This window comes from Panulirus ornatus, chromosome 17 (assembly GCF_036320965.1).
Source record: "Panulirus ornatus isolate Po-2019 chromosome 17, ASM3632096v1, whole genome shotgun sequence".
In the NCBI taxonomy this organism is placed as follows: Eukaryota; Metazoa; Arthropoda; class Malacostraca; order Decapoda; family Palinuridae; genus Panulirus; species Panulirus ornatus.
Genome location: NC_092240.1, coordinates 15,338,318 through 15,358,700, shown reverse-complemented (window position 1 = coordinate 15,358,700; position 20,383 = coordinate 15,338,318). Strand labels below are relative to the sequence as shown.

General features: G+C 44.8%; 1 protein-coding gene across 1 annotated transcript in view; it reads right to left on the bottom strand.

Annotated features, from left to right (window-relative positions):
* The window catches only part of LOC139754572 (uncharacterized), a 241,207-nt gene extending 221,230 nt beyond the window's left edge, over positions 1-19,977 (bottom strand). Inside the window, exon 1 of the mRNA XM_071671946.1 lies at positions 19,841-19,977. The gene's annotated coding sequence lies outside the window, so the exon portion shown is untranslated. The remainder of the gene's footprint in view (positions 1-19,840) is intronic.
* Between the last annotated feature and the right edge of the window lie 406 nt (positions 19,978-20,383).

Genomic DNA, 20,383 nt, shown 5'->3' with positions numbered 1-20,383 from the left:
GAAGAGACGAAGCTATATATATATATATATATATATATATATATATATATATATATATATATATATATATATATATATATATATATATATCAAAAGGGGAAGGTTGAAGGGGGAAAGCGGAGAAGAAAGATATTGTTTTTATTGGTCTTCCAAACAAAGCCGAAATTGGTATGGTTCACGGCCAGTGGCCGACCGTGCATTCGCCCGTCGGTCGTGACCACACGGGTGGAGGAAGTGAGCAGTGGTCAGGCCAATACACCGCCGGTATGGCTTGGGGGTGTGGTGGTGACCGTGGCAGATCATATAAGTGATATGGAGTTAGAAACACATCGGACCTCGCCTGCATCATCGTCTGGTGACGAAATGGGAGTATACGGTCTTGACGACAGACTCTCGCACTCCAGGGCAGCAGCCCGGCATTACCCTGCTGCTGTAAGTAGCGCAGCTTTGGAACGGCAGGAGTTCCTGCATGAGAAGTTCCTGGGGTAATTATGATGAATTATATAACTGCTTTATGACGTGATTATTTATTTCAATTTATCAGCTCATACTTAATTACTATTATCGCCCCATGACACCTAATTACGGGGCTCCTGCAGCTTCAAAGGTGCTCTCCAATCAGGAGCAGGGAAGTGGTGGATTCCTTTGGAGTGAGAAGTTTCTCGCTGAAGGTGACTTTTCACTCATGGTGCAGCCACATGCAGATGTACTCCACTAACAGCTATCAGTACACACACACACACACACACCCACACAGACACACACACACACAAACGTATATATATATATATATATATATATATATATATATATATATATATATATATATATATATATATGTGATAACAATAATGATATTGATAATAATGATAATGATTTGTCTATTCTTCAACGCACATCAGAGATTTGTACAGTGTTTCTATTTACACATTTAGATCCTGTGGCGCGTGAGTTGGCAGTTTTAGTAGTTTATCTGAATAGAAAATATAAATTCATAATGTATATAGAAGAACCATCGACCACCAAAATAAATGATTAGAGAATAATATAAACAAGTTATCATCAAATTGATAAGATGATTAAATTTAAGTAGAGTATTTAGAATAAGTGTTATTTCAGTTGACTGTGACGTATATTACAATCTACCACAATCCCATATACTATCTACCACAATCTCATATACTTTCTACCACAATCTCATATACTATCTACCACAATCTTATGTACTATCTACCACAATCTTACATACTATCTACTACAATCTTTTATACTATTTGCCACAATCTTGTATACTATCTACCACAATCTTACATACTATCTACCACAATCTTACATACCATCTACTACAATCTTATATACTATCTACCACAATCTTACATACTATCTACCACAGTCTTATATACTATGTGTCACAATCTCATATACGATCTACCACAATCTCAAAAAAAAAAAAATCTATTTTCTTAACGTAAACAAACATAAGAATGTCCCGAGAATTATCAAAACTCTTCCTTAAAGAAAATACGAGTGATAGAGGACCAGTGGCACTCACACTTGAAGTGTAAGTGACAGCACGTGTGGCTCATGCTTGGAGACGCACTCACACTTGAAGTGTAAGTGACAGCACGTGTGGCTCATGCTTGGAGACGCACTCACCCTTGAAGTGTAAGTGACAGCACGCGCGGCTCATGCTTGGAGACGCACTCACACTTGAAGTGTAAGTGACAGCACGTGTGGCTCATGCTTGGAGACGCACTCACACTTGAAGTGTAAGTGACAGCACGCGCGGCTCATGCTTGGAGACGCACTCACACTTGAAGTGTAAGTGACAGCACGTGTGGCTCATGCTTGGAGACGCACTCACACTTGAAGTGTAAGTGACAGCACGTGTGGCTCATGCTTGGAGACGCACTCACACTTGAAGTGTAAGTGACAGCACGTGTGGCTCATGCTTGGAGACGCACTCACACTTGAAGTGTAAGTGACAGCACGTGTGGCTCATGCTTGGAGACGCACTCACACTTGAAGTGTAAGTGACAGCACGTGTGGCTCATGCTTGGAGACGCACTCACCCTTGAAGTGCAAGTGACAGCACGTGTGGCTCATGCTTGGATACACACTCACCCTTGAAGTGTGAGTGACAGCACGTGTGGCTCATGCTTGGATACACACTCACCCTTGAAGTGTGAGTGACAGCACGTGTGGCTCATGCTTGGAGACGCACTCACCCTTGAAGTGTGAGTGACAGCACGTGTGGCTCATGCTTGGATACACACTCACCCTTGAAGTGTGAGTGACAGCACGTGTGGCTCATGCTTGGAGACGCACTCACCCTTGAAGTGTAAGTGACAGCACGTGTGGCTCATGCTTGGATACACACTCACCCTTGAAGTGTGAGTGACAGCACGTGTGGCTCATGCTTGGAGACGCACTCACCCTTGAAGTGTAAGTGACAGCACGTGTGGCTCATGCTTGGATACACACTCACCCTTGAAGTGTGAGTGACAGCACGTGTTGCTCATGCTTGGAGACGCACTCACCCTTGAAGTGTAAGTGACAGCACGTGTGGCTCATGCTTGGATACACACTCACCCTTGAAGTGTGAGTGACAGCACGTGTTGCTCATGCTTGGAGACGCACTCACTCTTGGAGTGCAAGTGACAGCACGTGTGGCTCATGCTTGGATACACACTCACCCTTGAAGTGTGAGTGACAGCACGTGTTGCTCATGCTTGGAGACGCACTCACCCTTGAAGTGTAAGTGACAGCACGTGTGGCTCATGCTTGGAGACGCACTCACTCTTGGAGTGTAAGTGACAGCACGTGTGGCTCATGCTTGGATACACACTCACCCTTGAAGTGTGAGTGACAGCACGTGTTGCTCATGCTTGGAGGCGCACTCACTCTTGGAGTGTAAGTGACAGCACGTGTGGCTCATGCTTGGAGGCGCACTCACCCTTGAAGTGTAAGTGACAGCACGTGTTGCTCATGCTTGGAGACGCACTCACTCTTGGAGTGTAAGTGACAGCACGTGTGGCTCATGCTTGGATACACACTCACCCTTGAAGTGTGAGTGACAGCACGTGTTGCTCATGCTTGGAGACCCACTCACACTTGGAGTGTAAGTATAAGTAATGCATTCATTACAGCTCGTTCTGAGAGCGGTTAATACTGTCACTTGTTACGACCACTTTGCTTTTATCATTCTTGTGGCAGTCAACACATGAAGGGGGTCTCTGTGTGTCGTGCTGACATATGGCTGCCATATACCTCCGTCTACAGTGGTTGTGAAGTATGTCTCTGTCTGTCTGTTTGTCTGTCTGTCTGTCTGTCTCTGTCCTTGACTCTGTCTGTCTGTCTGTGTGTCTATTTGTCTGTCTATCTTTGTATTTTTTTCCGTACTGTGTTTTTCATCGTTTCTTCTTCTTCTTCTTCTTCTTCTTCTTCTTCTTCTTCTCCTTCTTCTTCTTCTTCTTCTTCTTCTTCTTCTTCTCCTTCTTCTTCTTCTTCTTCTTCGAGAGAGAGTTACACAGGTACACAGGCCGAAGTTCCAGGCGGTGTGGTTATGGCCTGATCACCACTGGAAACGACACAGTCCCCTTTTAAAAGCAGCGGACGAAAAGCAGAGCCACGTAGAGAGAAAGCAGCTTCCCCTCGTATGTGAAGACCTACCATCTGGTCAGTCCAGTTACGTCCAGTTGAACTGAGAGAAAGGTTAAAAGAATGGCGAGTCTTTGAGTGATGGCCGGGCTAGCAAAATGCAGTCCCTCCCTCTTCTATGACTTTACGAACATTATGAGACCATTGAATACCAACTAATGTGTCTCTCCACAGCGGTAACATATGAATCCCTTGTGAGAGAAAAAAGTATAATTGTTGTACACTAACGTATTGCGGTACATTCACGTATTGCAGTACGCTAACGTATTGCTGTACGCTAACGTATCACTGTACGCTAACCTATTGCAGTACGTTAACGTATCGCTGTACGCTAACGTAAATTCAGTTGGAAATGTTAAGAATAAACAATTTCGCCTCAGTACGACCTTCTCAAGGGGAACAGAGGGCAAGGGGTGTTTTCTGCAGGGTATCGAGGCCACCAGGCTGTATATATATTGTGTCCTTACCGCGTGGCCATCGTACGTGTAATGTCAAAGTGTTGTACCTGACTGGAAGTTGTCGCAGACACACACACACACACACATAAACATACACACGCACCAGTCTTATGTGTATACTTACATGTACATACTTTTCTACAGACACATATGTACGTCAGTGTATGTCTACAGATATGATGACGATGTAGAGAGAGAGAGAGAGAGAGAGAGAGAGAGAGAGAGAGAGAGAGAGAGAGAGAGAGAGAGAGAATCACTGTATCCCTATGACTATGCACACCTCATATCTTCCAGTAGATCCACTTTTTAATCATTTCCTGAAGTTCATCATGAGTCATATCACAGAGAGCAGTGAATTTGACTCTACGTGAACTAGAAAACAAAATAGAACATACAGACATATCAAAATCAACCTGACAAGGACACCGTAACCAGGTCATGAACGACATAGAACAACCTGGTGGTAGTTTTTCGAACTGCGTCCACGGAGGTAAGACAGTAAACAGAGAGGCAGTTCGAATGAACGAAATATCGCTGAACGAATGTATCACGAAATGAAAAAAAACTACTGCCTGAGCATACATACTTTCGTCATTTGCGTTTCAATATATTAGGGTAATTGTGGGTAATAGGATGGAGACATCAGCCGCCCGGGGAAGTAACACCCGCTTTGAATAGGAGTGTTGGAGTGTTGGCCGGATCCCAATCTTACGTACACCCTCCGTGTCAAGATGACTGCTCCTAGTTTCCCATCTCATTAAACCGAAGCTACCGGGCTTAACATCTCCCTCCCCCCATACCAACATGCATCACACATCTCGCCCTTTCTATTTCCCGCCATGTTCTTGCTCCTCCTCTGTGATCCTATCCTCAGCGTGAAATACGAAACACGACAGTAAGTTTGAGATGGAGAGAGAAAAGTCTCTCCGATATTTCATGGGTTCTTATATTCACATTTCTCCCCTCGAAGGTGTGTGGTGGCCTCCACTCACACTGCATGTCCGTGACTTGTGCCTTCCATGTGAAAGAAAATGTGAAATGACGGAGAGGGAATTCGTATGAGCGTCATTTTCTTTCATATTTCTCAGCGATGTTGTTATATTTCACCAGCCTTACTGTATCTTGGTAATTCGAGTCTGGAAGGTGAATAATGATGATGGTGAAAATAATTCAACGTGTAACCAAAGGCGAGGAGTTTATATATTCTTATATATACATTATTTATTTCACGGCGAAGCTAAGGGAAATTTCTTTTTCCGTTTTCTACTAGAAATCCATAGGAATCATAGAAAACGAGTGATTACAATAGATTTGAAAACGTTTATAAGCTTTAAAAGGCGTCCGAAATGAGAATGACATGTATAAAGGCTATAAAAGACGTTCTCTGCTCTGAATATAAAGGATTTCCATTCTTAGGAGCGATTTATGAGACATCTCATAAAAACATTGAGATTCTTGTGACGGGAAAAACTGCATAGGAGGTCAGTAACCCACCCACCACTTGTGTGCACACTGAACGGTCCAGATGTGTGGAAAAAAAAAGGGGCGAAAGACCCCAGATGACGTCACCCAGGTGTAGGAAAAATACCCAGTGATACAGATCAAAAGGTTCAGAGGAAGAAGAAGAAGAAGAAGAAGGGTGATAAGAAAACGAATAAGAAGACGAGTAAATATAATGATAATAATGATAGTGATAATGATAAAGATAATACTAATAATACTAATAATACTAATAATGATGATAATAATAATAATTATGATAATAATAATTATGATAATAATAATTATGTACATGTGTATATATGTATATGTCTGTGTGTGTATATATATATGTACATTGAGATGTATAGGTATGTATATTGTGCGTGTGTGGACATGTATGTATATACATGTGTATGTGGGTGGGTTGGGCCATTCTTTCGTCTGTTTCCTTGCGCTACCTCACTAATGCGGGAGACAGCGACAAAGCATAATAAAAATATAATAAAAACATAATAATAATAATAATAATAATAATAATGATAATAATAATAATAATAATGATAGTAATAATGATGATAAGAAGAAGCGTGGACAATAACAGCCACAGATACGTCGAGAAATGAAAAAAAGGAAAACTGTGAAATTCATAAGACTGAGGGATGTCTTGAACTGACGAGGCAGGTCAGAGGGGAGCCATATATATATATATATATATATATATATATATATATATATATATATATATATATATAATAAACCATAGATACACTTGATTTTCCACATCTCATATACATTTCAGTAATGTTACTTTTTTCTACGCTTTCCGACGTCACTCACCCTATTACCTTGCTATGTTACCCTCCCCAGCACCTTGCTATGTTACTCATCCCAGCATCTTGCTATGTTACACTCCCCAACATCTTCCTATGTTACCCTCCCCAGCATCTTGCTATGTTACACTCCCCGACATCTTCCTATGTTACCCTCCCCAATACCTTGCTCTGTTACCCTCCCAAAACTTTGCCATGTTACCCTCCCCAGCTTACCTTGCTATGTTATCCCCGACCTTTGATATTTCTCGAATGGAATCTGGATTTAGCATGGCAGAGAAATATCGCTGCGCCACGGGGTCAAGTTGGCGACCTCAAAAAAAAAAAATGTAATCTGTTCCAACGTCTTGTTTAAATGCAATAAAAGAATTATTTCTGGCCTGTATCTTACGATGATATTAGTTACCTTGACATTTCAAATTCAAATGTCACTCGTGGTGAAATGATATTCCCAAATGGTTTCGTTCATCGATTTCTTCTTTCTTTCAGATTTCTTTCATTTCATAAATTTGTTCTGTTTTTTTTTTCTGTTTAGCGTCGTCATCGGTCGCTGATTTTCTCTTTCGCCAGACGTTTGGTTCGTTGTGGTGAAAGATGTGTGTTTGGTAACTTGTTGTGAGTAGTGGAATTACCTATGTGTAGTAGTGTATGGGGGAGGGTAGGAGGGAAGGGGAGGGAGTTGTACACTCGTGAGAGAGAGAGAGAGAGAGAGAGAGAGAGAGAGAGAGAGAGAGAGAGAGAGAGAGAGAGAGAGAGAGAGAGAGATGGGTGTGTGCTTCGTGTTGTTGACACACATCAGCTGCGGGGTGATGATGCTCGAGCACGACCAAGGTCGGGGGAGCTTACTGGGGCCGTCCTGCACAGCCCCCTGGGGTGAGTGAGATTATAGATATCCCAACATGTCTCAGGCTCAACAACCCCCTTCCTTCCCTCCTCCTGCGCAGCACCCCAAACTCCAACTTAGGTCTAGGAGATTCTCCAGACTCGCTTCCATCCAAGTCTTAAGCCATCAGACATTCTCCAGACTTGCCTCCTTCCAGTTTTTTAGGCCAGCAGACTTTGCCCAGAACTTGTTTCCATCCAATTTTTGGACCCTCAGACATCATCCAGACTTGTTCCCATCCAGTTCTGGGCCATCACAATTCTCCAGACTTGCTTTCGTCTAGCCTTGACCCACCAGGCATTCTCCAACTTGCTTCCATCCAGTCATAAGCCATCAGACGCGCCCTCGAAGTGCTGGCAAGTTCGTTCAGAGGGATAGAGAGGAAACCGGCTCAGCGGAGATGGGGTGTATGTCTTGCTTGGTAGAACAGCGAGCTTGAAGGAGATTTCGATGGTTCTCGTGTGTGTGTGTGTGTGTGTGTGTGTGTGTGTGTGTGTGTGTGTGTGTGACGCTCACCACGCAGGTGGACCTGGGTGGGCGTGTGAGTGTCACACAGCAGATGGTGATGGTGTGTGGGCGTGTGTGTGTGTGTGTGAGAGACAGGCGGCTCCTCCAGCCGCCACGACTGCGCGGCAAAAATTCCCCTCACCAGCCGCTGTACATGGCCATCTGTCGCGTCCACTGACGTCACGACCCCTTGTGACGTCACCACCTGAGGATTTAGGACCAGCCGGGCCTTGACAGCATCAGGAGACGACCCCCAAAACAGGAACGGACGACCGAAGGGCCTGGCGCGCGAGCCTCGTCCTCCAACTGTGAAAATTGTAGCGTTGGGGATTTTTATGTTCGTCTGTCTGAGGTGAGCGGTTCCTTGTTGATGCGACCAGCGAGCGAAATCCGACACCTCAGGATATTTCACTCCGAACGTATGTGGCGAGTTACGAGACCACAACGGGGTAATTAACTGTATTAAATCCAAAGAGAATTATTTAATGAATTCCGAAGACTAGCAATTACGAGCAGCTTGGGCGACATGAAAGTTATTTACAAGGATAATGAAACTGATTATCTTTACACAACAGATGGTTTATATATATATATATATTACGCAGCGGGGAAATTATGAAGCTTTGATAATTAAACTTTGTTAAATCTATTGGTAATTTAGATTCTCCATTACATAAGCCAAGAACCTGGCTATGAACCCTTCGTCAGCCAGCGTTGCCAAGAATCCTTCGTCAGCCAGCCACCCTTACGTGGCCAAGTGTTCTTCGTCAGCAAGCCTTATCTGGCCAAGAACCCTTCGTCAGCCACCTTTATGTGGCCAAGAACCTTCCGTCAGCCAGCCTCATCTGGCCAAGAACCGTTCGTCAGCCACCCTTACTTGGCCAAGTACTCTCCGTCAAGCAGTTCTCCCGGCTAGGAACTTCTCGTCATCACTCATTCTCTCTCGTCTTTCCCTCATCCTATGATTATCTTTCCAGCTTCAGGAGTCGAGTCCACAAACACCCTCAGGACCTCATATCAATCCTCATTATACACATTTTTTTTCACACTCATTATCTCACATTTCTAGTCGAGAGATGGCCACAAGCGGGGTACATACTTTTTGTCGACGACAAAGACAAATTTGTGTACGTGTAAACAAGTAAAAAAACGACAAAGTTTCCCAGCGGATCATGTTATATATGAAGGAAATTCTAGTTTAGAGTTACGGACAATAAGGATATAATAAGTCCTTTTTTTTTTCTCTCTCAATCTTCTGTATCATAGACTATAAAGATATAATAAGTATTTTACTCTCACTTTAATTAAAAAAAAGCACTTACATGGTGAGGTTTTATTCGAGATTATATAAGTACGAAAAATTGAATTTACAATCACCAGGGCATATTATTCTAGACACCGCTGGATCACCATGTTTGTGTTTTTTCAATATATTTACTAAAAAAAAAAGCTTCGTGATATTGTAAGGCATCACAGGAACATATTTCAAAAAGATAAAAAACCAAAAAAATCGTTCGTGTAAAAAAAACAAAGTTTCAATCCCACTGAGAAAATATAAGACCTGGCTGGTGTGTCTTCAATAACAAATGGACCAAGATCAAGGACAGCGATGAAATCAAATGATGAACAGTGAAACATTGAGACCATCTTATGTAACAATTGTTACGAGACAGTCACCCATAATGACCCTGGTTGAACCAGGTGATTCGATCCAAACGACACATGAGGAGCGTTTTGTGCTAAGTCCGGTAACACGACCAGCGTCTCATACTTTTCCAGTGTGTGTGACGAATAAATGAATGAATAATAATCAACTGTTTATTGAATCTAGGCAGCCATTCAGCTAAAAATATACAGTTGAGATATTACAGAAGCGGGGAGAGAAAGGGGTTTATAATAGTATGTGTGTGTGTGTGTGTGTGTGTGTGTGTGTGTGTATGTGTGTGTGTGTGTGTATGTGTGTGTGTGTGTGTGTGTGTGTGTGTGTGTGTGTGTGTACTGACGTTGTACCGACCGGGTGATGGTCTAGGGTCCAGAGGATAGCAGTGCGTGACTTCGACATAGATTCAATCTGACTTTGTTTCTTAGTTGTATTACAGTGTAACAAAGTGATGGTGTTCTGCCGTGCGTGTATCGTAGAGTTATGTCCGGTGAAGGACATAGTGTTCGAGAGAGAGAGAGAGAGAGAGAGAGAGAGAGAGAGAGAGAGAGAGAGAGAGAGAGAGAGAGTCATCGATTGACATAATCACACAACGACAGATGGGTATAGGTAGATCGATGTATAAACAGACACTGATCGACAACCATGAAATCTACCGACAGACGACACATACCCTTATCAATAAATAGATAAACATATAAACAAATGATCAACATAAGATGAACACCGAAAAGGCTTCGGGCGCGTTCGCCGCCGACTTCCCCAACGCGCACCGCTGACGCAGACCTGATCGCCGGCACTCCGGAAGACGGCGTTCCCGGCCGACGTCTGCTGATGTATTCCCTCCCTCCCTCCGCTCCTTATCCGGCTGTGTCCGACCGGCCCAGGAATTTGTGTGGCCGCGTACCGCTAAACGAATTCTTACGTAAGCTATGGTGGACATACACTTCTGTTATGGATCAGCTCCTTAGGAGGAGTTGGAGTGGTGTGGTTTGCTAAGAACTGGTTCACTTAGTTCACCGATAGGTACACTTGCGTGTATCTATATATCTATCTATCTATCTATCTATCTCTCGCTCTCTCTCTCTCTCTCTCTCTCTCTCTCTCTCTCTCTCTCTATATATATATATATATATATATATATATATATATATATATATATAAAGAATAAGAAGGAATGTGTAAACAAAATGATAAAATGAGAAATTGTTGGATGAATATGCTATAAGATAGATAAAGCCGAGCATGTATGTACAGATAAGCTGTGAAGGAGCACATAAATAGACACAGGAGTAATTAGTGAGGAGGAAGACAGGAAGACAAATTAATGAAATCTTTAAAGAAATGAACTTGTGCCATATTGAGGAAAGTTGCAAATCTTGACCTAATGTATTTCAGACACGACCCTTTTGACCTTGGACGTAGATCAGTAATCCCTGTGTTTTATATAAGATGAAAAACGTAATTTACAGCGTTTTCATAACCCTGGAGGGGGTCAAGGTGAGAACAGGGAGGCAAATGTGTCTGGCAAGACCTTTCCACCAACACAAGAGCACTGGTTCAGCCTGGTGGAGCTGCCCTGGTAATCTTTTGGATCATTCCTTATCTACTTAGGATGTAGCAGCCTCCTGCTTACAGCCAACATTTGAGCCTTAAGTATCAAAGGATTTCTCAAATGCTTCAGTCATCTTCATAGTAGGGAGGAGATGCATGAAGAAAAGAAGAAATTCTTTAATCTCAAGTTAGGTTTGTAAAAGGTCGAGGTCTGGCTTTAACATCTTAAATCTAAAACTCTTGCTTGAAAAGACTAGTGTAACTCAAAGGATCATCCACGAAACCTTGAAGAACTGGAGAACTTAAAGAACAAACAGTCGGATGGACACAGAAAATGGAACATTCACGAATGAAAACAGAAAATGGAACATTCACGAATGAAAACAGAAAATGGAACATTCACGAATGAAAGACTTCAAAATAACATATGATTGGTAACGTTTCGTTATTGCAGAATTTAAGGATAAGGACGTTTCCATCATACCATCTGTCACCCTAACTCATCAACCTCTCTCCCTCATTTTCCCTCGGGTCTTTGGTTCCCATCTCTTGCACTAGACCACCTCCCTCCCGTAAAGCCTTTACCTTCCTCCTTCCTCTGCGTCATCTTCTTTCTGTTTACCCCCCCGTCAGCGCCTCCGCCTGGAGTTAACTGCTGCCATATAAAGCCCTTCTCCTTCCTCCTGGGGCGACCCTCCCTCCTACAAGCGAAGTACTGTGCGGCATACCAACCCTTGTTTACGTAAGGCATCCATTGTCCCGAGGGGGTGTAAAGCGACTGCGTAGTACTATACACCCTCCCACCCACCGCTATCCCTCCCTCTCTCTCTCTCTGTCCTCCTCCTCCTCCTCGCTCCTGACAGTGATGCATCATGCTCGGGGGTTGGGTGAGGAGGGGGGAGGCGGTGATTGGGCACCGTGGTGAGGTGGGCAGCTGCACGTGAGGTGGCGGCGTCACGTGTGCGTGTTCCGATCCTTGGCTCTGGGCTGTTTAGCGTCTCAAGGTCCGCGATGGTGGTTGGTGGCAAGAACTCTGACGGCAAACATAGACAGTCTTGAGCGACAGAGACCCTGGTGGTGATTTCGCCGTGTAGAGGGTGTTTCACAGATGGCCAGTGATGGCGAGATGGCCACTGGTAGCGAGATGGCCAGGGGTGGCGTGGTCTGCTGGTGTGAGTGGGTTATGTAAGGCTGGTGTGGAGGGGTCCTTGTGTGTGTAAACATGACAACAACCCAGACACACAGACCTCCTGTGTGTTGAATTACAAGGTAACTGGGCAGGGGGATGCGGACCGCTCATCTCGAGATGTAGAGAGAGAGAGAGAGAGAGAGAGAGAGAGAGAGAGAGAGAGAGAGAGAGAGAGAGAGAGAGAGAGAGAGAGAGAGAGCCAGCGAAAGGCTTTCAGGTCCTTCCCTTTCCTCGTTTAACCTTTATTTGTACGTACCATGAACAAGGGTATATAAACAACGTCCAGGCAGCAAATAAGACTCGTCAGCAATTTCTGTGAAATGTTAGATCGGCAGATACTAGGATGTCTGTGTGTCAGTCAACTCGTTTAACTACTTTAGAAGCTTAACTAGTGAGGTTGGGGGTGAGGACTGGGTAGGATGAGGAGTGCTGAGGTGGTTGGCCCTACTGAGGAGTGGCTAGGGGTGTACTGAGGTTGTTGGCCCTACTGAGGAGTGGCTAGGGTGAGCTGAGGTTGTTGGCCCTATTGAGGAGTGGCTAGGGTGAGCTTAGGTTGTTGACCCATAACGAGGAGTGGTCAGGATTGTGCTGAGGTTGTTGTCCCTTGTTGTGGGAAGGGGGGAGTGCTCAGGGTACTTGCCCTTGTCGAGAAGGTGGTTGAAGAATGCTCAGTCTTTTGGCCCTTATTAATAAGTGGTTTAAAAGTGTTCAGGTTTCTTAGACCTTGCGAGGAGGAGGGGGATAAAGAGTGCTCAGGTAGATGGGCCTCAGTGAGGAGGAGGTTTGCAGAATGCTTCAGGTTACTGGCCTTAAGCTGATCAGTGGGTTGAGGAGCACTGAGGATTCTGGCCCTATCGCCAGGGGAGCTGGCTGTTCCAGCTGTTATCCCTCTTGTGGCATTGGACTAACGAGAGGCTCTACTGATGGGTACACAGGCATTGGCCTCAACATTGGATGATGAGGAAAATCATTGACCTCAGAATATTCAGGCACTGGAGGGATTGGACTTTTGTCTGGCTCCGTAGCAGTTGGTCTTGTAAGACTTGTGGGAAGCTATGCTGCTGGCATCTGAGACAAGTGGGGGCTGGGTCGGTGTTTGTGTGGCATTGAACTCATTATGGGGCGAACAGAAAACTGCTCAGCAGCCTCTCGAAGACTGCCTGCCTGACAGATATCATCGTGTATTAACCTATCTCAACCAAGGTCTAGATTTGTACAATTATTCCCGATCGTGTTTTTTTCCTCTGTGGTTCACGAGTTGTATGTGTTATCCTCATGTCATGGATTCATATCCAGAATGCGTTCGACAGCCGAGCGTTCAGTCGCTCATCGCTCCTCTCATTTCTTTCTCATATCTCCAAATTCTCCGTCCAGATTGCCTTGAAGTGGACGAGTCTTAGAACGTCACCATCAGGCTGGGGGGGTCACACCACCTGTGGAATGCCGAAGGGTTGATCGAAGTGGCCCACTTATCTTCTTTTGCCGTGAAGGACAGAGGTCTTCTAGACGCTCGAGCCTTACTTGATGATGCTTTTAAAGTTGTTCGAGTCACTGGGAATGTGGACCCAGTGGTAACCCTGATGTTGCTGAAACAGATTCTTGATGAGACTTGAGTTGACCTGTGCTGATAACCACGAGAATCGAGCATTCATACACTGACTCTCGAGAAGCACATAGTCTACGGACCTACCTTAAACTTTCATCTGAGTACGAAACAGATCATTATTCAGAATACGATACGTCTGCATCGCATGACTCTCACAGTTGATCTGCAGAACGAAAATACGACCCTGATTAATTTTCCCACAGAAATCACACTGAGATAATGGAAGGTATCTATCTTCATACTGAGATAAAGAAATATATATATATATATATATAGAATTATCTCCGTGCCATATCACGTCGCAGCTGGGATTCCGTCGGACCAAGGCCTCAAGATATCCATCAAGACTATACGAAAGAAATCTTCTCCACCGTTAGCGACGGCGGGAGCTCTGTGTCCTTACCGGCGTGACCCTCACCTGTAGCCAGTGTGGCCTGGATGTCCCTGGACGACCCTCACCTGTTGCCAGTGTAGCTAAGATGTCCCTGGACGGCCCTCACCTGTACCAGCATAGCTAGAGTGTCCCTGAACGACCCTTAGCTGAACAACTGAGGGTCAGGTAGTCCCCGGACGGAGCCTCCCTAAGGCGAACCCAAGGCTGAGACTTCACAGAGCCGCTCACACATCCCTGAGACCCACAAAGTACCTTAAAACAGCGCCCACACAAACTGCCGTCAGTGTGTGAGCAACATAGTGCTCAGGCGACCATCCTTAGAGAACAGACACTATAGCGTCTCAAACAGTGTCCACGGGAGAACAACCCCCCCAGAGAGAATGCTTCCAGGCTATATAACCCCCGGAGAGAATACCCCTGTAGAATAACCCCCAACCCCAAAAAGCGTGCATCCTCCATCCAGGTAAACACCCCCACAAAGAATGCTTCCAGGTTATATTCCCCCCCCAAGAGAAAATGCCCTCGGACAACCCCCCTACCCTCCTAAAAAGCGTGTCGCCCCTACCCAGGAGAACACCCACAGAAAGAATGCTTCCTCCGGGAGAGAATGCCCTTGGAGAACAACCCCCAAAAGCGTGTCGACCCCACCCTCTCCCACTGAGCATAATAACGGCACGTCCATCCTGTAAGTGTCGTTAGCAGAGTTGTTCGCCAGCAGAGTTGTTCGCCAGGTCGTCATCATCAGTGACCGTGGGGGAGAGACGTGATCAGACCTGGGATCTATTTCTTCCCTTAGTGTGAGCAAGGACTCGCCCGGTTATAGCTAGGATGTTGGCTCTCTCTCTCTCTCTCTCTCTCTCTCTCTCTCTCTCTCTCTCTCTCTCTCTCTCTCTCTCTCGTGTGTGTGTGTGTGTGTGTGTGTGTGTGTGTGTGTGTGTGTGTGTGTGTGAAGGAATTTATATTTCTTTTTGTACTTTTTGGTTTGTATTTAGACGTTGTTTATTCTATGCGTATCACGAGACAACGACGTGGACAGCAAGCTTGGCTTGTACTGAAGAACGATAGCTTGTGATGACGAATGTGGAGATGAGAGAGAGAGAGAGAGAGAGAGAGAGAGAGAGAGAGAGAGAGAGAGAGAGAGAGAGAGAGAGAGAGAGAGAGAGAGAGAGAGAGCCAGCCAGCCGCGCGCTCCTTCACTCTCAACTCTTTTCCCAAAACTAGGTACATGCGTCGTCTTTCTCCCTCCCGTCCATATCCCCCACTACCACCACTATTGTGGCCCAGACTGGAAGAAGGGAGTGTGTGTGTGTGTGTGTGTGTGTGTGTGTGTGTGTGTGTGTGTGTATGTCATCAGAGGTGACGCACGGCCTTAAAAGTAATGTCTCCTCAGCGTTACTGTCACACGACACGCCAGGAACCGTGGCTCCATTGTCTCCCCCTCAGGATCAATCATCACATCTGATGTAACACGTTACGGTAACCAGCAGGAGTTTATTAAGAAAGGTGTTTATAATGTTAACCCAAGGGGCGTAGAGGGTCTTCTGGCCAAAACATAGAAACTTCATATCTTTTACTGTCTCATGTGACTGTATATAGGACCTAATGTCTCATGTGACTGAATATAGGACCTACCGTCTCACGTAACTTTATATAGAACCCACTGTCTCATGTAACTGTATATAGGACCCACTGTCTCATGTAACTGTATATAGGACCCACTGTCTCACGTAACTGTATATAGAACCCACTGTCTCATGTAACTGTATACAGGACCCACTGTCTCATGTAACTGTATATAGAACCCACTGTCTCATGTAACTGTATATAGAACCCACTGTCTCATGTAACTGTATATAGGACCCACTGTCTCACGTGACTGTATATAGGACCCACTGTCTCATGTGACTGTATATAGGACCCACTGTCTCATGTAACTGTATATAGGACCCACTGTCTCATGTAACTGTATTAGACCTGTTTTCAGCTTCCATCTCAGCATTATAAAAAGCCATACGTAGTTAAAAGTGCGAGTGAACTTAGTCATCTATGAAAACCATAACACATGAAGAACATGTTAGAGATGATTCGGTTGGTGGATGTTGTGGTTTGACGTTGACCGTCTTTAATTGAGCCAACCAACCAACCAACCCATCAACCAACCACTGGTTGATGATGACTGGGTCGTATTAGACCGAAAGGCCAACCAACCAACCAACTAACCAACCAATTAACCAAACACCGATTGATGATGACGGGGTCGTATTTGGACCTCAAGTCCAACCAACCAACCAACTAACCAACCAATTAACCAACCACCTGTTGATGATGACGGGGTCGTATTTGGACCTCAAGTCCAACCAACCAACCAACCAATCAACCAACCACCTGCTGTTGATGATTGGGTCGTATGCGGACCTAAAAGTCAACCAACCAACCAACCAACCAACCACCTGCTGTTGATGATTGGGTCGTATTGGACCTCAAGTCCATCCAACCAATCAACCAAACAACCAATCAACCAACTACCGGTGCTTGTTCTGTATTCAGACAACCACACTAGTGTTTAGAGAAGGAGCGATGATGAAGACATGTACATATATGTCCTCCTGGTTATATACCAAAAAGGTCTTCGAGGAATATACAAAAAAGGCCTCATCTTTTTTGTCTCGTTTTCTTTGCACTTTGGTGTGTCTTTCTCTCTTTTTTTCCCTTAGATGAAAAATGATTCTATACACTCTACTTTTGACTAATTGTCATGTCGATGTATAGCAATCCTTAGCAAACTTCCGCTATTAAGTGATAATTTTACCGATACTGTTGTTCTCTGACTCCCGCCTACATTTCACACACTCTCTCACACGTCGCTATCTCTCGCTATAGCTCGTCACATCCTCTCGCTTATGGTATTTCTTGCCATTTCTCGTTTGCTTTCGCTATATTTTGCTGTTTTCATCGATTCTCGTCACGTTTCTCGCCAGTTTTCTCCCACAATCTCTACTTCAGTTCAATCTCTTCATTATCTCTCGCTATCGATCACCATCTATCAATAGACTGTTCTCTTTTTTTTTTTTTTCTAAATCGAGACTTTACCGCTAATCTCGGCCAGGTCTCGCAAATCCTCGTAACATTCACCTCACACATTACCTGAAGCTCTCGTAATTCTTTCGACATTCATTCTACATTCTCTCTCTCTCTCTCTCTCTCTCTCTCTCTCTCTCTCTCTCTCTCTCTCTCTCTCTCTCTCTCTCTCTCTCTTCTCTTCTCTTTCTTTCCTCACCACCAAGTAAGGCTTTAAAAGAGGCCTTAATCTCTCTCTCTCTCTCTCTCTCTCTCTCTCTCTCTCTCTCTCTCTCTCTCTCTCTCTCTCTCTCCCTCTCTCTCTCTCTCTCTCACTCACCACCTCACCACCAAGTAAGGCTTTAAAAGAGGCCTTAATCTCTCTCTCTCTCTCTCTCTCTCTCTCTCTCTCTCTCTCTCTCTCTCTCTCTCTCTCTCTCTCTCTCTCTCTCCCACTCACCACCTCACCACCTCACCACCACCAAGTAAGGCTTTAAAAGAGGCCTTAATCTCTCTCTCTCTCTCTCTCTCTCTCTCTCTCTCTCTCTCTCTCTCCCACTCACCACCTCACCACCACCACCACCACCAAGTAAGGCTTTAAAAGAGGCCTCCAGCTAACGGTAACCTCCTGCTGCCACACAAACGCCTTCCAGTCGAACACAAAAGGCATCTGTAATAAGGCTGAGCTGGCGGGGAATGCCGCCACAGGTGTCAGGGAAGGCTTACAAGATCCCTCCTTCCCTCCCACACACCCACCCGGGGTAGTGTTGTGTGTGGGTGGGTGGGTGGACATCGCGCCCGCCCCGCCCCGCCCCCGCGCACGACGTAATGGTTTTAGCCAAATCTTGCGCCAGCAGTGACGTCATATAGGCTAGAATTGGCGCGAAAAGATGATCTTTTATCTATTTTCGTTCAGGGAAGCTGGGGGAGAAAATGGGGTTAAGGGGAAAGTGGGAAATGAGGTTGAGGGGGAAGGAAGGACACACACACACACACACACACACACACATAGGTGTTCACATAATTGCACATATATTCACATACATGTGCACACGTCACGCACGCATGATATTTAAAGGCCAATAAACACACACACAAAGACTCGTATATTTCTTTTTACTGTGACCGACACGACACACAGGCAAATCACGCTCCAGCCGCGGCCTTCTTGGCTGTAAAGAAAACAGGGTAAGGGAAAAAAGAAAATAGGGTAAGAGGAAAAAGAAAATGGGGTAAGAGGAAAAAGAAAATAGGGTAAGAGGAAAAAGAAAATGGGGTAAGAGGAAAAAGAAAATAGGGTAAGAGGAAAAAGAAAATAGGGTAAGAGAAAAAAGAAAATGGGGTAAGAGGAAAAAGAAAATAGGGTAAGAGGAAAAAGAAAATAGGGTAAGAGGAAAAAGAAAATAGGGTAAGAGGAAAAAAGAAAATGGGGTAAGAGGAAAAAGAAAATAGGGCAAAAGGGAAAAAGAAAATAGGGAAAGAGAAAAAGACGATAGGGTGAGAGGAAAAAAAAACAGGGTAAGAGAAAAAGAAATAGGGTAAGAAAAAAAGAAAATAGGGTCAGAGAAAAAAAGGGAAAAATAAGGTAAGAGAATAGAGAAATAGAGTAAAAGAAATAGGGTAAGAGAAAAGGAAATAGGGTATGAGAAAAAAGGGTAAAAGGAAAAAAAATAAGATAAGAAAAAAAAAAGAAAATAGGACATAAGATAAGAATGACAAATCATTAGCGACTCCTCAGTCACTGCTTGTAGAGTGGTGCTCGGGAGGTGTTCATAGCTCTGTGTGGCACACTAACCCAGCTTTTCCTTCGCCGATTTTGTCATGTTAATCTTGTGAGGGGTAACGGATTAAGGTGGGCGGGAGGGTGTTTTTGGTTTTATCGAACATTACTGGTGTTATTACAAGGATGAATTGTGCATTGAGACAGAACAGAAGGAAACGAGTTATAGGTAGAAACTGTGTGTTTGCACGACTAGATTTAACTAGGTTTATCTGCTTCGCTTACAAACGAAATGCTGTACAGGAGAGGAGTTATGTCCAATGTAAGAAAGAGAATGAGTATTAGGGTGACGAGAAAAGGAAAAGTGACTCGGGTTATGTAGAATGGAATCATCAGCGTAGGAATAAACAGTGTTAGAGGTTAAAGTGAGAAAAGACCACTTACGCAAGGGGAGAGAGAGAGAGAGAGAGAGAGAGAGAGAGAGAGAGAGAGAGAGAGAGAGAGAGAGAGAGAGAGAGAGAGAGAGAGAGAGAGAGAGAGAGAGAGAGAGAGAGAGAGAGAGAGAGAGAGAGAGAGAGAGAGAGAGAGAGAGAGAGAGAGAGAGAGAGAGAGAGAGAGAGAGAGAGAGAGAGAGAGAGAGAGAGAGAGAGAGAGAGAGAGAGAGAGAGAGAGAGAGAGAGAGAGAGAGAGAGAGAGAGAGAGAGAGAGAGAGAGAGAGAGAGAGAGAGAGAGAGAGAGATAAGAGAAGGAAGTTGCTGCAATAGTCCGGCTGAAGATAAGCCATGCAGTGAGAAAGAGACACAAGACAGGATGCTCAACATGCGAAGATTTAGGACATACCTTGTCAAATGCTCTTGATGACGTCGAAGGCCACGACGAAGGATTCACCTAAATCTCAGAGAGACGAAGACCATAGGGGAGTCACGTAGGGAACCATCACCTATGGACCTTCCACCGTGAGAGTTGTGCAGATGATCTGAAAGAAGAAAATGGGATTCTAAGTGACAGGGGAAAGTGAGAGTTAAGGAGGTGTTCGTAAGATTTTGTAAGTCGCAAAAGCGAGGGCAATGGGGGGAAGATAGTGGAAGGGTGTGAGTGGTCTCCTTTCTTAGGGTTGGGCTGCACCAAGGCGTGCTTCCAAGAATGAAAAACTTGGGTCTTTAGACACAGACGAAATAGGCGAGGAAGGATCAGGGGCTTGCTAAGAGTTACATTCCCTTGGAACTCGAAGAGGTACGTCATCTGGCCTGTGCTACCCCCGTACCTCCTGCGTGTCGTACAAGGCGACTGTGAGGGGATGGGAACTGCGGTGGTGCTGAAAAGCCTCTCCTCCTGTATCATCACTATCTTAAAGCAGATGCAGAAGGGAAGCCAAGCGAGGAT